We start from the raw sequence: 21359 nt of genomic DNA, 5'->3' as shown, positions 1-21359 counted from the left end.
TGTGTACACATGTGAGGCTAGCTGAGTTGGATTAGAAGGTTGTAGTGAGTGGGGAAGTTGCTGAATGAAACCTGGCCACATCCAGCTTAATTGTCTGCTCTTCCAGCAATTGCTTCTGCAATGTGGCTTGGGTATGGCTTCTACCTGTTGCAGACAAAGAGAGGCTTTTTCAGCAGAGCTGAAAGAAGGTTAGAATTGAAAGAAATCCAGCACTTGGTTAAGCTTTGAAGTTTAACATAGTTCAAGAAGAGAGAACAGAATGATCCTGCTCCCATGAGAGAGAAAAGTAGATATAAAAATACTTTGTTTCCCATATTTCTCTTAATCATTAAGTTTGGAATAGGTAAATCATCCATAGGCAAGGCTGCTTTAGGTATAGTTTAGTTTCCAGCCTGGTGGTCAAAAATTGCCTCCTGCAAGATTTACTGCCCTGGCCTTTGGGACTTGCAATATCAATGCTTGGTTTAGCAGGCGTTTCTTTTACCCACCACTTCTGGCTCCTTGAGACTTGGACCCAGAAGGCTGATGTGCATCCCCACCTCCGTCCTTGGATGTTCTTGGAACTGGTTGATACTCCTTTGGCAGGGATATCCCTGAGGCAAAGCAGGATGATGATACAAGTTCACCTAGTTTACTGGAATGTCACTTGTACCATCCAGTGCTTTTTGCATTGTAATTATTTCCTGGGGGTAATTGCATGCTTTTTTAGACTTTCTTTTGCGCTCCCATGCTCAGCTGAAAAACTGCCAGAGGGCATTGCTGAACTGTTCCCAAGGAGAACAGTAATGTCTACTAGTCACTCTGACATTATTGTTATTTATAAATTCCAAACAAAGAAAATAAAGGGCTAGATGTTACTAACCCAAATCCATGTGTTTGGGGTATGAAGCTGATCTTATGGTTGATAATTCTTTTCCTGTTTGTGTTCTATCTAGACTGGTCATGTGCTCTAGTGTGAAAACATGGGCTATTTGCTGGTGCTATTCCACCAATGGATGTGTTAGGTGTGGATCAAAGTGGTAAAAAAAAGTTGAGCATTGCTAGACATCCTTCTTTACATGTGTCAGCTGGAAAAGTTAACCAAAAGGAAAATTGCACACTCTATGCCCCCAAATTCTATTTGGGGTACATCTCTTTCATCCAGAACAGGATTTGGGTTCAAGGAAGGAATTTTGAATCACAATTCTTAGATGGTGCTGCTCTCTGGTGCTGAAGCTCAGTACCACCATTTCCTCCCAGCTATCTCTAGCTGTAAAATAAACATTTTGGGAAACTCTTAGTTATCGACTCTTTTCATTAACTATCAGGATTAATGTATTGTGAAAAAAGCAAAATTCAGTGTACCCAAATATTTCTCATCTTAAAAAAAATTGTTTAAAGGCATGACTAAAAGAAAAAAAAATGCAATGCAAATACAGAACACTGAAATCTAATCTACCTTGGGGTAAAAGACATTTTGCAACAATGCAAAGCATCTTACACACTCTTATGGTACATAATAGACCACAGCTAGGTATGACATTTAAGTGTCAACTAAAATTATTAGTAAGTAGTAACTTTTCGAAGTGTTGTTTTCACACAATAAATTGAAGACTTGTTTTTAGTTTCACGAGATTATTAGCTCATTTATCTCCCTTCAATTAATATAAAATAACTTACTAGCTTACTTTTTAATAAGAAGTACCACAACTTACTTGGAGAGCAATTCTTTTACTGTTCCTAAAAAAAATAAAAGTATTTAGAGTAATCTGCTTACCTTGCTAAAAGACTCCACACTTAAGGGTAGTTGCTACAAGAGAGTTAAACATGCAGAATCCTCTACAACCCTGCAAAGCTTCACTGTTTTATGTGTTATGAAACTTGTAGTGGTAAACAATGGAGACTTCAGCTTAGTCGTGTGTTAGTAGTACAAGTTTACTGCCACACTTAGAAACCTCAATACACCTACATTGTATAGCTATAGTCATTCAGTTTCTCTTTTGCTTCTTGAGGGAAGTTATTTTAAACATTCCCCAGAGTTTCAAACTGGAACAGAATATTTTGTGCAGAAGAGCGTCTTTTCCTTTGAGGGAACAGTCTTTAAACATGTATGAGGAAACTCAGTTTTCAGTTCTGTTCAATTTGCAGTTTCATCCTGTTCAAGTTGTATACAGGAAATTGTCCTAAACTGATATGTTAATTGTACCTTAAGAGTTTGTAAAATCACCTGTAATCTCTATAAACTGAGCTTACTGTGAGATTTGTTTATGATTTTCCTGAAAATTAGTTCAACAGGAAAGTTCCAGGGCAGCTAACTTCTTCTTCTGTATTTGTATGGGAACAGAGAGGAGCTGGGCTAAATAGAAAGAATGGTTAATTAAAAAATTATTTAGAAAGTCAGGGTAAAAAGAGAGAGAATTTAGAGTGTTATAGAGGGAAATAAGAGGAGAGAATTTTTTTCACTTTCGGGTGAGGCACTGTCTCGTCATTTATGGAACCCCTGAAAAAAAAATATATATAGACATGTGGAAGCCTATCCATAAGCCTTTAGTACCTGCTTGCAGCATAATGCTACCCCAAATGCTGCCACACTTGATTTAAAGACTGCAGACTCTGACAGAGACAGAGCAACCTATTCTGCAGGTAAGGAAAAACTGAATTGAATGGCACTCAAGAACATACACATGCACTTTGTTTAACTGGGGCCTGGATTTTCCTCCTAACTTCAAATGGCTGAGAATGATAGCCTTTTCTTTGATTTATGATAGGCCAAAGCACACATTTCAGAGCTCTTGAGCAAAACGGAGGGTATTTTTTAGTTATATACTTTAATAAATAATGGAGAAGATAGCAGAATTAGAACTGTGTAAGACTGACTGAAAACAGCAGAAGAGGAACTACAGGTAAACCCAGCCACCCATCTGACGTACTGCTGTTTCAGAACAGTTTGTTCACTGTATCCAAAATAGTACTATAATTTAAAGGTTGCCACATATGGAAGATGTTAGCAGTTTCCATTGCCTCGTTCCACTTGATAGACATACCCACTGAACCTAGGCAGAGTCTGTTCCAAAGTAGGTGATTTGTGAAAAGTTTTCATGCTTCTGGTTCTTATAAAAACTGCTATATAATCAGTGTATGACTTTCATTTTGTTTTTGCTTCTATAGCTCAAGCATTTTATTTTAGAGAAAATCTGATTATAGCGTTACTCTTCAGTCCTAATGTTAGTAGGTAGAGATCTCCTGATTAAAGTCTATTTAGTCATTAGTACTATCTGCATGACAAAATGAAAGCTTATTTCTAATACAGAGTATTTACATGATCTTTATCACTTGTAACTATTACTGAAAAATGATAAATTAGGCATACAATTTCAAAATAACACCTGGAACAGACTACCTCTACAAACTTGTTTAACCTTTTATTTTTTTAGTGACAGATTGGAATTTATTATTTTGAAAGTCTTGTAGCACCTGGTCTGTGATTTTATCAGAGTTATAAGAAATGCCTTGGAGGCGAGGGTGGGGGAATGGTTAGAACAGGAACTGGGATTCTTTATCTCAAGAGCAAATTTAGTTGAAAACTCAAAGCACCCTGGACTGCAATTCATTCTGACAAATCAGTTCTTAAGGTGTTACTTATATTGCAGTTAAATAATCCTAACATCCCTGCTGACTGTCTGAGTTTAACCTCTTACCCTGGGAAATCTGATTAAGGGAGAAATGGGGATGGAGAAATATACCAAGTATTTGTTGCATTTCTATCCCCTGTGAAACAGTTATTGGCTTAATACTTCCTACATCCAAAACACGATGATGTGAAGTTAACAATAAATTTTAAATTATGTGGACAATTTAAAACAGTCTAATAGTAACTTATCCATAACCTGGTTTTTAGGCAAATATGTTATATGAGATTTGCAACATTTTAGTTATCTCAGAATCAAACTGCAACATTTGCAGATGCAACGGAAGCATAATTTAACTCCTTCCTTCCTTCTTTGTCACCAGCACATAATGGTGCAAGTATCAAAGAGACTTCTTTTCGCTGTCAAGCTTTAAAAATGCCTAAGAGCTGATTTCTCCCAGATGTGCTGCCCAAACCATGGTTGGCCCCAATTCTGCATGGCACTGGTTTCAGTGCTTTTGTCAGTGGGATTGTTGGTATCATCCCAGGACTGGCTCCTGGGAAGCCTGCCTGCCTGTTAAATGTCTCTGTTGCTCTTTGACTGGTTCATTAGTTGGACTTTCACAAAGCTAAGTTTGAGTGATCATTTTCAGTCGAAACTTTTTTTGCTATTAAGAACTGCCTGTCTTCAACTTTGGATTAAGGCTGTTATTAATGCAACTGTAGACACAGTATTTTTGTGCTAACTTAGATCAATATTAGGCTTGCTGCTTAGCATGTCTAAAATTAGGCTGGCATGAAAGTTCAAGAATGCAAATCAGCACTAAACCCAAGGTCAGTTTAAAAGGTTCAGATAAGTCCATAAAGGACATAAAGGAAAAAGAGGAAGAGTTGTATAATTTAACACATTTCCATGCCTGGGAAAAAAAAAAAAAAGAAGAAGAAGAAAAAAAAAAAAAAAAAAAAAGAAAAAGAAAAAAAAAAAGCAAGTGCACAATCTGGGTAGCAAAGGAAAGATGGATTTTGCTCAAGCTCAGATCAACTAATTTTGTTTTCTTTCCCATCTGTCCTCCATGTGAGTCTGTCCACATGAAAAATCCCGCTTGGTGAAGCCCCACAGGGATGGCATCCATATCACAGCAAATGCTGGGACTATTCATCACTTTGGTGCCTGGGATAATTTTACAATAACCTTGGCAGGCACACTTCCACGAAAGATGATTTTCAGCTGTAGGCCTGAAATCAGATTAGATCTTGTTCTTTAAACACCAGCATAGTCATATTCCCGATGCTCTTAAGTGAAGTTTCTTTGTGCTATGCATTTCTTCATTGCAGCATTACACTTTGGATGAATAAAGGTCTATAAACCTTTGGATGAATAAGTCTATAAACTCATCTGACACATTCCAGTATTAATCTTGGACAAAAACAAGAGGGACAAAATTCATGTGATATAATTAGTCAAAATGTAATTGAGTTGTGAGTAGAGTTTGTAAAATATTTAAAGTTTGTACCCTTCATAAAAGGGATAAAGGATGGAAAGTATGGGGTTGGAAAGATGAGTAACAATGAAGCTTTCAAAAGAAAGCTCACATATGTCTGTATGACAGTGAGATTTATGATTATTCCGAGTTTTTCACTTCAAAGTACCTTTAAGAATTATTATTGTAAAATAGAACAAGGCAGAGCAAATTTCATATTGTGAACAAATTAAAATTATCACTGAAAATTATCCATGAAAGCAGCGTAGAAAAATGAGCTGAAGTCAACCACTGCTCCTGGTTTAAGACTAGTGACATACAGAGATTTCTAGAAGAGGAAAGCAAAGTTAAAAGTTCTTCCTTTATGTAATTTATCATTACTTGGATTTGTAATAACATATTCAAAGTAATGGCCCGGAGTCCAGTGTTCCCTGAGGTTGGTGAAAGCCTCTGATCAGGCTCTAATGTCTGTCCATGTGAATGCACTAGAAGTCCATTTCAGATTGGGTTTCTTTTTAAGTTACAAGCTTAAAAAAAATCTCTGCAGTTTTCAAGAGACATTGAAATGTAAGTGTGAAAGATATGCAAACTAGAAACACAGATGTTTACCAAAGATTTTTTTTGAGTACCACTCTGCAAAATTTTCACTCTGAAATCTATAGCCATTAAAAACATGCTAATTGTCCACTCATGTTTTGAAGTATTGATGAAATCATGGCCTATTCTTGCTGAATGTAGGTTGATTTATACGAGTGAAGACAAATGGTTCTCAGTAAGCAATCATCAAACTCAAAGTGAAACTCTAGAGTTTTGAACCCACATGACCTGAAGCAGAAACCAATGTTCACACCAACCACTGCAAGACAAAATTGCTGAGTTTAGATGAAACATCAGCCATTCATCTGAATAGTCAGGGAAGAAAAATAGTTTTATAAATATCAGCAAATCAAACTCATTGTTTTTAATTTATGAAATTTATTGCTGCATCATTTGGCACCTTCTCATACTTTGAAATAATTATGTATAATAAAATGTTTTGTGAGAAATAAATATATACCGATGCCCATTTACCTAGTCAACAGCAGCAAAATTTTGAAGAGTGCATGTGTGCTTAAATTTTCTTACAGAAGTATATAAAAAAATATTATGGAATTCAAATATTCCTTCCTATTGTGGTAACACAATTCTGAATTTCCATGCATGAATTCTGTGAGAAGCTTACTTCAAAACGAACCATGACACCACATTTCCAGATACTAGAAACTTGGTGATGACCAGTTATCAGTCTTATCTATTGGAAGTAGACTGGTCAAATGAAATCAATATTGCCTTTCAGAGGAACTAGAATTTTGCAGAGAGAGGTGTCTGTAGGTATATCTGTACAGAAGTGTGTAGGGCTCATCATCCTGATAAAAGGTAGGATCAATTCTTCTCTAGGCCAGCTGTGTTATACTGACAGGTCTTCTATTAAAAGTCCGTGTATGCCTCTTTTCCCCCTCACCATTCCTCAGATGCTCTCATTTATCCTGTTGTTACTTCCACTATTTCAGAAAGCCCTTACCACCCAAAGCTGCATAAGCGGCAGCTTTATATTTTTTCTGCCAGTGCCTAATTTCCATTGATATTTCTTTTCCTTTTGTCTGAGAAAAGGCATGATTCATGATATCTATATAGCAATCTATATTGAGGAGCTCATTTTGGCTCATAGTTTTTTTGGTTTTTTTTTTTGTTTTGTTTTGTTTTGTTGGGGTTTTTTTTAGTTTTGTTATTTTTTTCCCTGTGGGTATTTTTTTGTTACAGGAAGGTTCTAACACATGTCACTTCACATAGCCAAAAGTTAGTCCTGTGTGAAATCACTGCAGAAAAGTAAATGGATTAAAACCAGACTGACGGAGTTTAAAATAGAACAGCTAAAAGGAATCGTCACTGTGTGCAGTCATTTACGAGAGTATGCAGAGATTTTTTACACTCTAGCCTTTGCAAGGGCTCGGAAGGATTACAGAATAACTTTTCTATGAATGTTTGTACATTGTTCAGAAACAGGTGGAGCTATACCTATGAAGAACCCATACAGGGAGCAACCTGCACTCCTTCAGACAATGATCTCACTCTAGGAGAAGGTTTTAAGTTCGGCTGTGATTTATAAATAAGTTTCCAATGTTTAAGCTGTTATTTCCAGTTGAGCTGCTACCATTCCTACCGATTGGAGGGACAGGTGTAGAGAATTGTCTTTCTAGCCTGTGTGAACATTTGAGGAGATCCTGGAGTCACCACTTATAAACGTTGCTGCTGTTGCTACACCTATTTTTTGGGAAACCAAAGCACTTTCTACATTGGACTGTGAGCCATGCTGTGCCTTGGCACTAGTGAGACAAGTGCTCTGTAGACACTCTTCCTAACAAGTCATCCATTCATCATTTCTGCCTTTCTGACACCATTGTACCAAAGTGTTATCAACTTGCCACTCCTGTTAGCCTGTGCTGTCCAACACCAGGGAGTGGAACAAAATTCACAAGACTATAGAAAGGTAACATGTATCTCACTAAAATTTGAATGTTTATGGCCAAGGACAAGGAGGGAGAAGGTGCTTCAGTCCAGCTCTGGCAATACATCAGTATTATGCACAATACTATGGGATGCTGACTGAATGAAAATGTTATTCAGTCTCCCAAGAGTATTGCTAATTTTTCCAAGAAAGAAGAGTGCAAAAAAATTGGGAGAGCTGCTTCTTTTGAAAAATATGTTAAAAGAAACCTAGGGCATCTTCTCCTGGAACAATATTTAGGAAAAATATAAATAAATATTTTGAAGTTATAAAATCTGAAATAAGGTGCACATTTTTATCAGTGGTGATAATTAATTATAGGAGTTGCTTATCCAAGGATGTGCTGGATTTTCCACCACCTGAAATCTTTCAGTAAATACTGGATATGCTAGTGATTATCTCTTGTTCAGACAAAGGTTATGCAGAAAATCAGATTAGAAACTCATAATGGGCCCTTATGACCATAAAAGTACATGAAAGTCAGTGGCACAAATTTGCAACAGTCAGTGATTTGGTTAAAGGCTGAAAGTTCTAAATGCAGATCTCTGTTTTCCATTCTGAATGATGAAATGCCTAATGAGACAGGAGCTGAATTCTGGCTGCAGTTAGATTGATGCAATTTGGATGACTTCAGTGGAACGGCAGGATTTGATACAAGGACTTTTCAAACCTGTCTGCTTTGACAGAAGCATTATTGCCACTTAATCAAAAGCTTTTACCTTGAGAAACTTGTTATCACCAGCATTCATTGTGGAGAGTGGGCATTTTCTTTTTTTCTAGGGAGGAAATAAATGGAAATAAGCCTTTTAAAATTATAAATGTATCTGGTTTTACTGTGCCAAACAAGAATCTGTTATAAAAGGAAATAAATATACATTTAAGTAGTCAAAAATAAGTATCTGATTCCTAAAAATCAAACCTAAATTCACTGTCTAAAGATCCTGGTAAACTATGAGAAGTGCTTTGTTTGAGAAGGAGTTAGGATAACTCGCTCTCATTCTTTCAAGTTGCTATCCAACATACCAAGCATAATCCCACTACTTTACAGGTGGAGCCACATTGCAGCTAGTGACACAGACAGATGACATATTTATTAGCTTGTCAAAGCTTCCTCTGTTTATGGAAGACTCACCCAGCTAAACAAAACAGTCTGCTTCCCATTGGCTAATTGAGCTGGCCCCTGTTGAGAGCCTCAGCAAAGTGCTTGATGAGGCATAAAATGATGATTAATTAATTTACTGCTCAGTTGATCATCAAACTGAGAGGTTTATGATTCTCACAGCGGTCAACACTCTCTCTTCAATGTGCAACAGCATGAGCAGCCTTCACTCTGGCCTGCTGCTGCCTTTGCTATGACCTGAGATATGGTGGCTTAATTCAGGGGAAATGGGGAAAAATTAAGAGAAAAGTTTCAAAAGGGATGTACACAGCAGCCACTTTTAGAGAGGCTTGTGAGTGCCAGAATGTTTCTCACAAAGGGGCTTTTCATATCTCAGCATTAATAAAAGCTACTTTGCTGGAGTTAGTTTTGTGGTTGGTTGGTTGTTTTGGTTCAATGAATTAGATAAGAAACCCCTAAAAATAAGTTTCTTCTCTGATTACATGACTAAAATTCAGAATTAGAATGAAGTTATGTAGAGACTATAGGGCTCTATAAAGGGCATAACAATTGCAGGTATAGGTGTGCTAGAAGAGATCAAAATGCCAGTAGAAAAGCTGAGTGGGGCTCTCTCTTTTTTATTCCTAGAAAAGAATTTTAGTAATTTAAAACTCCTTAAAAAAGATTCTTAAGATTTGTAGGTTTAACATGAGGCATTCTGTGTATTGTTGACAGCATATTTAAAAACATTATTCAGAAAGCATATTTTTTCATTAGTATGCAGTTGCAGCTTGTGTGCACTCACCAAGTGTTTTGCATATGTTTTTATGTGTAAACTTTTAAATATTTGCACTTAGGCTAATATTCTGACTAACTTTTCCCTGAAATGTTGATGCAGTATCCAGTTTATTCCTAATGTGAAGGCAACTAAATTCTACTCAGTTACAGTCATTTAATTCTAGAATAATGGCAGGTGAATCAATATACATATAAGAAATTAATTGAATCCTGTGGAGAGGCGTGTTTTATACCAGCTATTTGGTTTGATTTTACATATGATGTAGGTGGTGGGCTATGTATATTGGCATGTATATGCCAATGCAGACACACTTAGAAGTTTCTTTTATCTCTGTTCTGTAACACTGTCCTGGAGTTGCCAGATGTACTGGAAGACCCCAGAAAATGTCCAAATGTTTCCAAAATGTCTGAAGGCCTGACTAGGGAATCAGGCATTTCCCTCATTGAGGAATAAATTGTTTGTTAGTATAATTGGAAGAGAGTGTCAGTTTGCATGTTAAACTTTATACCAAGTAGGTATAACTCATCCTTAGATAGCATTCTGGCTGGGAAGAGCCAAGACAGAAAATGAAGCTCTTTAATATAACTTCAGTCCTTTTATTTGTCTCAAAAGAACAATGACAACAATCAGCAAGCACAAAGAGGAATTGAGTTAGTATAGTCACTACATCTTTTGCTTATGAACTATGTTTCATTAACTCAGCCTTTAGGAAATTCTGATAGAGCAATCTGATGACAACAAGAAAAGGAAAACAAAACAGTGAAAGATAAGATGAAACATCGTGTTCCAAGAACTTGCACCTTTGTCAAGGAATGGTAGAAGTCTCACTAAGCATTGTAAATTACAAGACTACAGGGACTTATTTAAATGAAACACTTTTTAAAACACAAATCATCATTTGGAAAAAGGCATGTTTAAAAAATGCATAGATGAGAAATTACTTTCAAAATATATAGGAGCAGAAATGGAAAAGTATTTAATGTGAACATTTGTGACAATTTGACAGCGCAGGCTTATGTTGACTCTTGGGTAAATAAATGGTGTATATATTGTGAGTTTTTAGAACTTGAAGGCCTTTTGCCTCTGAGAATGGGACTACTGATATTGCACAGATTGTATAAGAAGGAGCTCTGACAGCAAATTTCAAAATCATTATCCAGTCGAAGAGATAGTTCTACTGTTACCTGCTGCTTTATGTTCGTACTTCTAGATTTGCAAAGCACTGCTGAAAAGATCTCATAAGAATGAGATGGAACTTAATAACTTGCCCAGACAAGAATGTAGACAATGGAAAAGGTCTACTTAACTCTGCAAGGATCAGATATTTGTTGTTGGCTGGTTATGGTTCTTCTAGGCATCTTTTGTTCTACTTTATGTTGCTACTCTGAGTAAGAGTAACCACAGAATGGAAGCTCTACAGCTGTATCTGCAATGGACATTTTTTTGCATAAAAACCTTTCCTCCTCTGATATTTCTGATTTTTCCCAAATGTTCTATGTCACATCATGATCTAAAATTCATCATTCTGTACCAATGTCTGCTTTCTCTCATACTTCTTTTTACGATTCCCTTTTGAGGCTCTGTATAAAGATGCATAGTGCTTCATTTTTTATAGCTTCATAAAATGTAATGGCAAAAAACCCATTAGCTAATCTGGTTGGCTACCTTTGAAACATGGGCTGTAGAATTTCACCTGGTTATCCTTGCACTGAGCTGAATAATGTGTACTTGACTGAAGCGTATCTTCCAGATGGATATCAAGTTTTGATTTGAAGACATCAAAGGCCACTTCCCTGACAGTTTTGAAAACATCAAAGAGTACTGAGCTTATGGAAGATAAAAGAAAAATGAGCTAATTGCCTGGATGCTAAAAGGAAATTTACAGCAAATATTTTGGTCCTATTCTGGCTTTTAAAAAAATCTGGCTTTCTGGAAAGGCTACAAGCCTTACACACATATTTTAAAATGGCTTTTTTTTTTTTTTTTTTGGATTGAAACCTCACATGGTACATGGTAGAACAACTGCTCTTGAGTTAAAAAAAAGGAAAACAATTCAAGATCTACCACAGTTCAACACTGGCAGCCTTTGTAAAGGGTAGGCTGAAGCAGAAAAAAAATTAAAAAATTATATGCATGCATTTGAGAAAAGAATATATCATACTCTCTTAGTTAAACTGTAATATAAGGGCAAGGACAAGGGCAAAGGAAGAGGTGAAATCATAATCCAACTATCTCAAAGGGGTGTAAAATGTGCCTTTAAATACTGTTTTCTCTTCCCTTCTCATTCTGTCATAGCAAAATAAATGTTCATACAATTTCCTTCTAGTAAGTGTTTTCTTTTCCTGTTTTTTACATTTATTTAATTTTTTAAATGTGAATTTTACAATTTTTTAATATATCACATGTTCTATTTTCCTACTAGAAGAACTTAATAATGCTAAGAATACCTTTCTGACTAATTTAATTATCTAGTAGTATTGTAGGTCAGACAATTTTCCATGTAGAAATATTTAAACTATGTTTAAATTAAGCATTTATATCTTATTTTTGGCCTTTTTTGAGAGCATTCATTTTGTGCTTGGGTAATCAATTAACAATATTTTTATATTTTATGACTGAAGTGTCCATCAGAACTAACCATCTTCAATAGTAACTTGAACCATCCCCTCATAGTTGGCACTGGCACAAAGGACCTAGCTTGTGCTAGCTATATCAAATATCAAATATTTCCTAGCTTGAAAATATTTGATAAAAATGGTTTTGATAGCAGATTAAATTACATTGAAAGAATGAAAGAATTATCAATACCGTTGAAACCAGAATCAAGAATATTATAAAAATTATGTTTCACAGAGTGAAAATACATGGCACTTAAGACAGCATGAAACTCTCCTAACAACATGACTGAGAAGAGTGTAAGACCTTTCTTACACACTTATTTCATAGATTGGCCTCGATGAACTATTACTCACTATAGCAGTTACAAAATAAATTAAAATAAAGATTTTTAATTGGTTTTGCACTGGAACATTTTATCTTCCCAGAATATGATGATTCTTCAACAAGATACTCATGATACTCTAATAGTTCATAGTTTACAATAATGATATAGGGAGAGCTCCCATTAATTACAAATAACCATTGTTAGATCACATTTTTCTGGCAGTAGGTTCAGCCATGGACTATGGACAGCTCCTGGAAGAACAAACTCACTCATAACCTTTCCCAGGCTATGCTCCTATAACAAAGCCATGTGGGCATGGCAAAACCTCAAAATTTTATCAGATAGCTCTATCAATTGATGGATTTGCCATTAAATAGCTGTTCTGGTACATCCTCCTGCCCTCCAAGTTTGCAATATTCAAAAGGTCATTGTTGATGATAAGACCTAGTCTGATGCTCCCTGTCCACACACACTTATCAAGGCACAACCCAGGCCTGTTGAGAAACACAAAGGACTTTGACATATTTCACTGGACCTGAGAATTTTTGATAGGCACACATGTGGATACAGGTGTATGCACTTCTCTTCCTATGTGTGTGCAAATAGATTGTAGCATAAATGTTGTTGTCTTGGATCTGTAATTAAATAATTGTTGTAATTGTAGTTAATGCTATTGAATTACTTTATAAATGTTAAGTTAATCACTGGTAAAGTGCTACCATACCCTTTTGCATCCTTATCTTTTTGCATCCCTGATGTCCATGTGAATCATTCCGAATTGATTCTTTGCCCGTTTCATCCATGTAGGAAGTAAAAGAGTGAACCTTGACATTGAACTTGGTAAATCTGTTCCTTCACAAATTCATATTAAAACCTGCTTTTTGCCAATACATTTTATGGTAATTGTTTAAGCAGCCAAAACCCTCATTCACGGCAACATCCTCCCCAAATATAACATTTAGTGGGTTGAAAAAGATCTTCCTCAGTCACTGAACCAAACTACTTATCCTTTAAGAAATTTAACCCATTATTAATTGCTTTGTTGGAGGTGGTACCGGAAGAAGTGACAGTGAAGAAAGGGTAGAAAAGACACAGCTCAGTTGGACTTGGGAAGCACTGTGATTAAATTCACAAGGACAGATCACACATTCTGTTGGGAAGGAATGAGTAGGATGAGCAAAGTGAAATGAGAAGTGAAATATATTATTACTATTATAAAGGACTATTCTTTGGCCGATCTGGAAAAAAAAAAACAAACAACAAAAAACATTTGGTATAGAAGTGATCCTGCATAGAGTTTACCAAAAAAAGGCTATTTCACATATATTCATGAACTGCGCTATTGAACCTTCCACACTCCTTTCTATTCCTGTATTAATATGGAATCTGTAAGAAATTGTTACATGAAACTAAAATCAAGGCATGCAAAGAGTGATGCAAAAATCTCTTAATTGAAGTAGATTTTAGATAATCAGCTGACATACCTAATTGCTCAAAGCATATCTATTTCACAGAGTTTCCCAATCTTCTTACTCCCTTTCAGTAAGATTATCAGAATGACACCTGGTGACTACTACAAGACCACTTTCTAAATTTCTTCCCTATTTTTCTTAAACAATACCAGTCCAGGAACCAGGACTCCACTTCAAAAGGCACAATGCAGTAGAAAATTTTGTTTCAGAAGCTGTAAAACCCAGATACATTATGGACAGAATGTAACAGTTCTTTCCAGCCATGAATGCAGAGCTGGTTTAATAAACAAATGTTTTCTTAAACTCATGAGCACCTTGCTGGGACAGATCAAAACAGCCACCCTAACAGTCCTTGAAAGGCTTTCATTATATGGTCCTGATGATCAGTTTGTAATTTCAAACAGATTTGATTGGGTTTTTTTCGCCTGTCATTTCATTAATTACCTGGTACCTATTTTTCCACCCCAGACCCCCTTCTTTTTCTTTTTTTTTTTTTTCTTTTCCTTTTCCTTTTTCTTTTTCTTTTTCTTTTTCTTTTTCTTTTTCTTTTTCTTTTTCTTTTTCTTTTTCTTTTTCTTTTTCTTTTTCTTTTTCTTTTTCTTTTTCTTTTTCTTTTTCTTTTTCTTTTTCTTTTTCTTTTTCTTTTTCTTTTTCTTTCTTTTTCTTTTTCTTTCTTTTTCTTTTTCTTTTTCTTTTTCTTTTTCTTTTTCTTTTTCTTTTTCTTTTTCTTTTTCTTTTTCTTTTTCTTTTTCTTTTTCTTTTTCTTTTTCTTTTTCTTTTTCTTTTTCTTTTTCTTTTTCTTTTTCTTTTTCTTTTTCTTTTTGTAGGATGACAGTCTCATTTCCACAACAGAAAATCACAAATCTTTGGTTTTTATACAAATATCTTGTTCTTGCTGTTGTCAGTGTTTGAATGACCAAGATGCATTTATTGTCAGCAAAAGAAGAAAATATATATAACTATAAAATTAAGTTAAATTTCAGAAAATAATCAAGTTTCCTCACACAACCAGAATATGAATTAGATATGTTTAGCTCTAAACCCCTTCTCCCCCATTATCTAGAATCAGATTGAAAACTTTGATTTTGAAGATAAATTTGTTCCCTGGAACTTAAAATCCCCTCAAGTGTAAATTTTGGTGTGGATTTTTGTTTTTCTTTGTTTCACACTTTCTCCATTTATTTTAACAACTAAAATTATAACAAATGCAATTTTGTTAAAGTCACTGTCTTTGGGAACCATCTTGGGAGGTGCTTACTAAGACTAGACCTCCATATTTGTCCCAAAATAAATGAATATAAAATCTAAATCAACTGCCATGAATTCAGTTAGACACCAAATTAGATTGCCAAGGTTTTTTAAAAAAAGTTAAAATATCAAAATATTACATTTAAGCTTAACACTTTTGTTTAATATATTTTCCCCAACCATAAATAATTATATGCTTTCATTCTGCTTTTCCATGATCCTTTTAAATAGGGAAAACAAAAATCCTAAATAATCCTGGTTTAAATAAATCAGATACGAAAACTCTTCTCAGCTTCAAATTAATTTTTATCTACATATATTTTGATCATTGATCATCATAAGTTTCAAGAGAGTGGGTAGGAGTTGAGAGTTACAGCTTCAGGTAGTAGAGCTTGGCTATGCTGTACTGTCAGAGGCATGGATACTTTCACAAAAGAAGTTTTAAAAGACCTATCAAAGCCAATGAAATAAGAAAACAAATAACACTGTAAATTGAAAAGAATAAGTGTAGTGTTTAATGAGCACTTATAGACCAATAACCTGCAACTAATGCAACTATAGATTTTTGCTTTGACTATTCATAGCTGTAAAAGGCAGTCATTTGAAGCTGTACAGAAAATAGGGTGAAGTGATGGCTAACAGAAATGTATTTTATTAAAAACTAAATTAAATAAGACTAAATTGGAAGTAGATGAAAAAAAATCTGCTTAGTTTAATGCACCCTTGGCTGTTTGTATTGTTCAGTCTTGATGGTCTTTTATCATGTAAAATCATGAGGTCAAAATATCAGAGCATTTTTTTTGCTATTGCCAGCATTTGTACCAGAAACCACAATTTAGTTTGATATTTTTTACAAATAACCTGTAAGCTAGAAATGCCCTTTAATGAGTCATTTCCTGTTTTAAATAAGAAGTCTCTTTTTAAATAAATGGTCTCATGCCTTTTATACCAGAGTATAAATAAATTTTCAGCAGCTTGTTCTCTACCAGAATTAAGGGGAGCTTAGAATCTCAAGATGTCGCCATAGGAAAGATCTCTTATACCACATAGGCCAAACAGGTTTTCTAAGATGATGTAAACTGCTGATCATAAATACAAGACATGCTGCACATTTATGAGCTCAAATATTGCATTGTTTATATCTGTTAATGTAATAAACTCGATTCAGACATTGTAGGGCTGACTAACTCTCCATTATAAATTTGTGCAAACCATGAAGCAAAACCAGGCATTATATGTGTTACCACGCATCTCAGTATCAGATGTGATATAAGCAAATAAATACCTGCAATAACAATGCAAAAGTACTCTGGTGATGGAACCACATATTGAAAAAAAAAGCTATTTTTAATGCATTTCACATTTATTTCAGTGAAGTTTTAAGTAAAATGTTAAGCAATAAAAGCCAAAATCTCAAAAAAGAGATTTTATATAATCAGCTATTTAAGTGATTAAACCCAGATATTTTTTAGGGAATGGGGACTCTTCTTATTAACTTTCTGTGCACAGAAGTTAATGGAGAATGCTCTGGAGAATGTCTGTGTGGGCCTGCCAGGTGTATACGGATGCCACACCAATAATCCTTTTACCTACAGAGCTCTGGTATACATAGAAGGGCATGGTCTGGAGGGTGTTTTGCCATTGAACTTGCAAAGCTGTAACATGTAAAGCAGCTTGAGTTTCTTAGATCATAAAAAGTTTGTCTTTGCTATGTGGAAGAGAAGTTAGGCATCTCTGATGAGTTCAACAAGGCAGGAATGCAAGTATGTGTTGAATATGTAGAGGTAGAGTGCCTCAGCCTGCTGATGGAAAAATCAAGTTATGACTTAGCAGCAACAGAACAATTGATTTGAGCACCTTCTGTTTGACTCCTGGGACTTGTGGTTTGGAATTTGCTCTCCTGATGAATAAAAAAGTATAAATCCTTTCCTCTCCCTACTAACACTCTGAAACAACCAAAAAAAAAATGGGTATAGGACAGGCAAAGCACTGCTGGGCGTTGCCTTCTTATTTGTGCTACTGTAAGGATTCAGAGTTAAATATTAATGCATGTTCATATAGCACATCAAGATATAGCAAAGAGCACATTTTCACACCAATCCTCTCATCCCCTTGAGAACATACAGAAATTTTAGAAGATGTAGGATTTGGGTGCACCATTGCTCTGACAGCAGGGTTTGTTGTCAGGCAGTTGTGACATCGCTTTGGAGTAGCAATGGACAGTGAACAGCTGACCAAGTTTCCTCAGGGATAGTGCTCAGAGAATTACAATCAAAGCCAGAATTCCTGGGGCAGGTTGCCGCTGCAGCTGTGCTAGAAGAGATGATCACCACTTTACCTCTCTCTGCTGTAACTACCATAGTTTGTTTGCATTTTCTGAGGGTGAAGAATGGGGCAGGATTTCAGGGGTACTTAAAGAGGTTGACCACCTATGCCATGAAGAAGGAAAGCAAGATAACTGCTTCTGAGATTCCCATAAGGCTCTTCATTGGTTCTTGTAACTTTAACCATGGAAACCAAAAAAATGTAAAGAAATCATTTGCGAACTGCAGTAAATAATTCCATTTTTAAAAATACATCAACATTTTAATAAAAGTATTTATCTTTTATTTTCCCAGCACATACAATAGACCACAGCTTAGTTATGAAAACAATGCAGTAATTCTGAATTTGCACACTTTTAATTCAATCATGGCTTTCATCTCAGAGTTGCTTAGTATAAATCCTGGGGAGGAGGGAGAAGAAGAAACAAAAACCCTAAAAAATGAGCCATGCCTAGTACACTAATGCAAAAATTAAGAATCAGAATATATTTTAAGCTATATAGCCACTTGAACAAAAATAAATTGGAATATTTTAAAAAACTGAAGACTTAAAAAAAATTGAAGAAAAAGTGAAAAAAAATTGAAATTAAAACAACCCCAAAGAATGGTGGGTACACTGCTCTTTGTTCAGGGGGCAATGCAAGAGATCTACAGGAGTTTGCAGTTTGAGTTCAATTTATCTGCCCCTGGAGCTGGGTAACTTCAAGCTCCAGGGTACAGTGTATTTCAAGAAGCATTGGATCAGGAATAAAACTCAAATTACTTCTTGCTCTATAATTGTGTTGTCCAGTAGGTTAGAGTCATTCATTTTTTCCCCTCCAGTTCCACTGATGTTGATTTGTCAATGCAAACTTAGCTTCCAACACAATAACAGAGCACTTACCTTAACAAATCCTAAAGTGAATAATTATGGCTTTTGCTTGAGAAATCTGTATTGCAAGATGAAAAGTGCTTGGGCAGAGACTGGCACTCAAGACAGAAATAAGCTGACTTTTGTGTCCTATTGCATAGGAGGAGGTGACTGGTGCTTCTATACCTGTAGAACCTTGTGTGAGTGAATTCTCTAATTAGCTCAAGGGTATAAGAAGATTCAGGGCAGTGATTTCCTGATGTACCAAACCCCAGAGAAGTATCCCGCAGTAATTCATAGTTTGATGTCCTGCATTCCAGGTTCCTTGTTCAGTATCTAGTACAACCAACTTGTGATGCAGGGAAGGTGGACAGAAATGTTCATTAATAACTCCCCTCCTTAGAAAACAAATTCTGTTAAGGAGAGAAATAACTTCCTGAAACCACAATTAAGGTGGAGAAAAGCTTATAAAAATTTATATAAATTTACTCAGACTCTGAGACTCATCTTGTCCCCAGAGCATATCCTGAATTATTCCTTCCAAATCTGTTCACCCATAACTTGGCCAGGTGCTACAAACTCCTCTTTTGCTTTGGTACCTTTAACCAGTTTTATCAGCTCTTCAGATAAAATATTAGTGCCTGGGGTCTTGTTCTTAGGCACCTATTTCTTCATCTTTAACCAGATCAGGAATTCTTGAAGCTGAATTTAAAAAATCTTTGGGATTCCTGTTGTCATAAGACATAGAATACTTATCATGGTAGCCAAATGCGTCAGAGCAATTCATAAGGTGATGGAGCTTGGAATAGCTCCAAAAAAGCCACATCCAGTAGACATATCTAACCTCAAAAGCAGGAAGCTGGGAGAAATGTAATAAACTTTTAATGAAATTGTTTTGTTTAATGTACAGACTACTTTCTTGGTCTATTTTCCTGCAGTGGAATCTAATTCAACAGTAACACGCTGACAGAAGGAGATTTCAAGAAAAAAGAAAGAACAAACAACTTTTAAAATTTTACACATGAAGATATAAGTAAAACAGGCTCTCTGGAGAAATGGTCGCAGCACCAAGCCTGAGAGAGTCCAAGAAGAGTTTGTAAAATACTCTCAGGCACATGGTGTCACTCTTGGGGATGTCCTGTGCAGGGCCAGGAGCTGAACTCAGTGATACTTCTAGGTCCCTTCCAATTCAGCTTATTCTGTGATTCTGTGGCACAGGGAAATTAAAACTCAAAGTGAGCTTCAAGGTGCTGGGGGATGGGAATTCAGGCAAGGGGAGCAGTGAGCTATGACAGTGATTAGAGAAGGGAAACTGAAAGGAATCACAGGACTTCCACACAAGCTTCTCCATAAGGCTCCACAAAACAGGTGTTGTCCTGCCCCCTCCTCAGCTGCCCTCCTTAGCAATATCAAGTCATCTGAGCTAAATCTACCATCATAATGCCATTTCTATAAAGGCAGATGCTGTATGGGCATTAAATATAGGGTTTACCAGTATTTTAAACCTGACTTGAGGAAAACATTAAGCCATGGTTTGTAAAGGCTTAGCTTTGTTTTAATGTAAATAAAACAAAGTTTTACATACCTGTGAATATACACCTGTTCAGTTTTTTTCCATGTGGTCACAAAGGAGTCAATCCAACACCATCCTCACTGGATAAATTTTTCACAATAAGTTTATTCACAATTCATAAATAATTTTATTTTACTACACACCAAAGTGTGCACTTAATGTTCAGAATAATAAAAGGAGAAATAAAATCTATTCAAGTTAAACTTTATTCTAATTCTTAGAATTCCAAAGGACTGCTTGGTTTCTGAAATCTGGCTTATTGCTTACTAATCAAAGTCAAAAATAGCTTTCCACCACAGACTGCTGTTGTCAAAGCATCATTGTGCTATAAACTCTAAAACCTTTATTATGGAAAAGAGAATGGAAAGGTTTTTTTTTAAAAACAAAACCAACCCCAAACAAACAAACTTGCAGCCCAGTAAGACTTTTAATGGAGAACACCCCCGTAGAGCTTCTTTGTCTTCTTTTCCAAAGAGAAATCTACTTCAAATGCCTTCAAATAATAGGCTTGATGAAATGCAATATATTTAGAAGAGAGACACTTAGATAGCCCAAACTAAACTACTTAGGACTTCATGGGTCAGTTCTGTCTTAAGTTCCACCAGGGAAGCAAAAGGTACAGATTTTGGCACTATATTCACAGTTTGTATCTTTTCAGAAAGAGAGACCAGCTACTTCATAATTTTAAATATTACTAAGGTGCAACTTCATAAAGAAATACAATCAAAATAGGGATATAATTTACAGGTTTCTCCAAAACATCCTTTACTTATAGCCCCAACTGGAAAAGAGAAATTTTTATACCAGTGGCTCTTCTTCTTCTCTGATGCCACAATCTGGCAATCAATTTTTTACTCTTCAAGATGGCTGGAAAAATTTAATTTTTAAAGGATCTATGAAGCATCTTTATGCTGTACAGGTATCTGTAGTGATATTTTGGAATATTTTGACTTTTGAAATTGTTTTCAAAAAGAAGTCTTGTTTGTATACATGTATGTGTGTGTGTATGAATGTATTTTAAATTTTAACAAACAGAAGCATAATGAGATGTGTTGTATTCTATGAATAAAATCCACGTTCTGGTGCAAGCTAAGCCAACAAAATGCATTTCTATTGTGTATACTATACAGTTATTATCCATTTTTTTATTATTATTTTTGTAATCTGTGGTTTTTTACCTTACTCTTTCCTTAAAAATTAAAATGTTGGGTTTTCTTTAACTGAGGATGATACAGAAAAAGATTGGTCATGCTTGTGATTCCAGGTTTATTCATAGGATATCCATAAATATTTCTTCCTTATTTAAATATTTCTTGCTTGAATTAAGGATTTGACACCTTCCTAACAAGGGAGTTTCAGATTGTTTTTTCTGTAGATTCCCAGCAGAGAAAGGCAAAGAGATTTACTGTAAGAATTG

This window comes from Vidua macroura, chromosome 1, assembly GCF_024509145.1.
Source record: "Vidua macroura isolate BioBank_ID:100142 chromosome 1, ASM2450914v1, whole genome shotgun sequence".
NCBI classification, from domain to species: domain Eukaryota; kingdom Metazoa; phylum Chordata; class Aves; order Passeriformes; family Viduidae; genus Vidua; species Vidua macroura.
Note: the sequence above shows the minus strand (reverse complement) of the source record.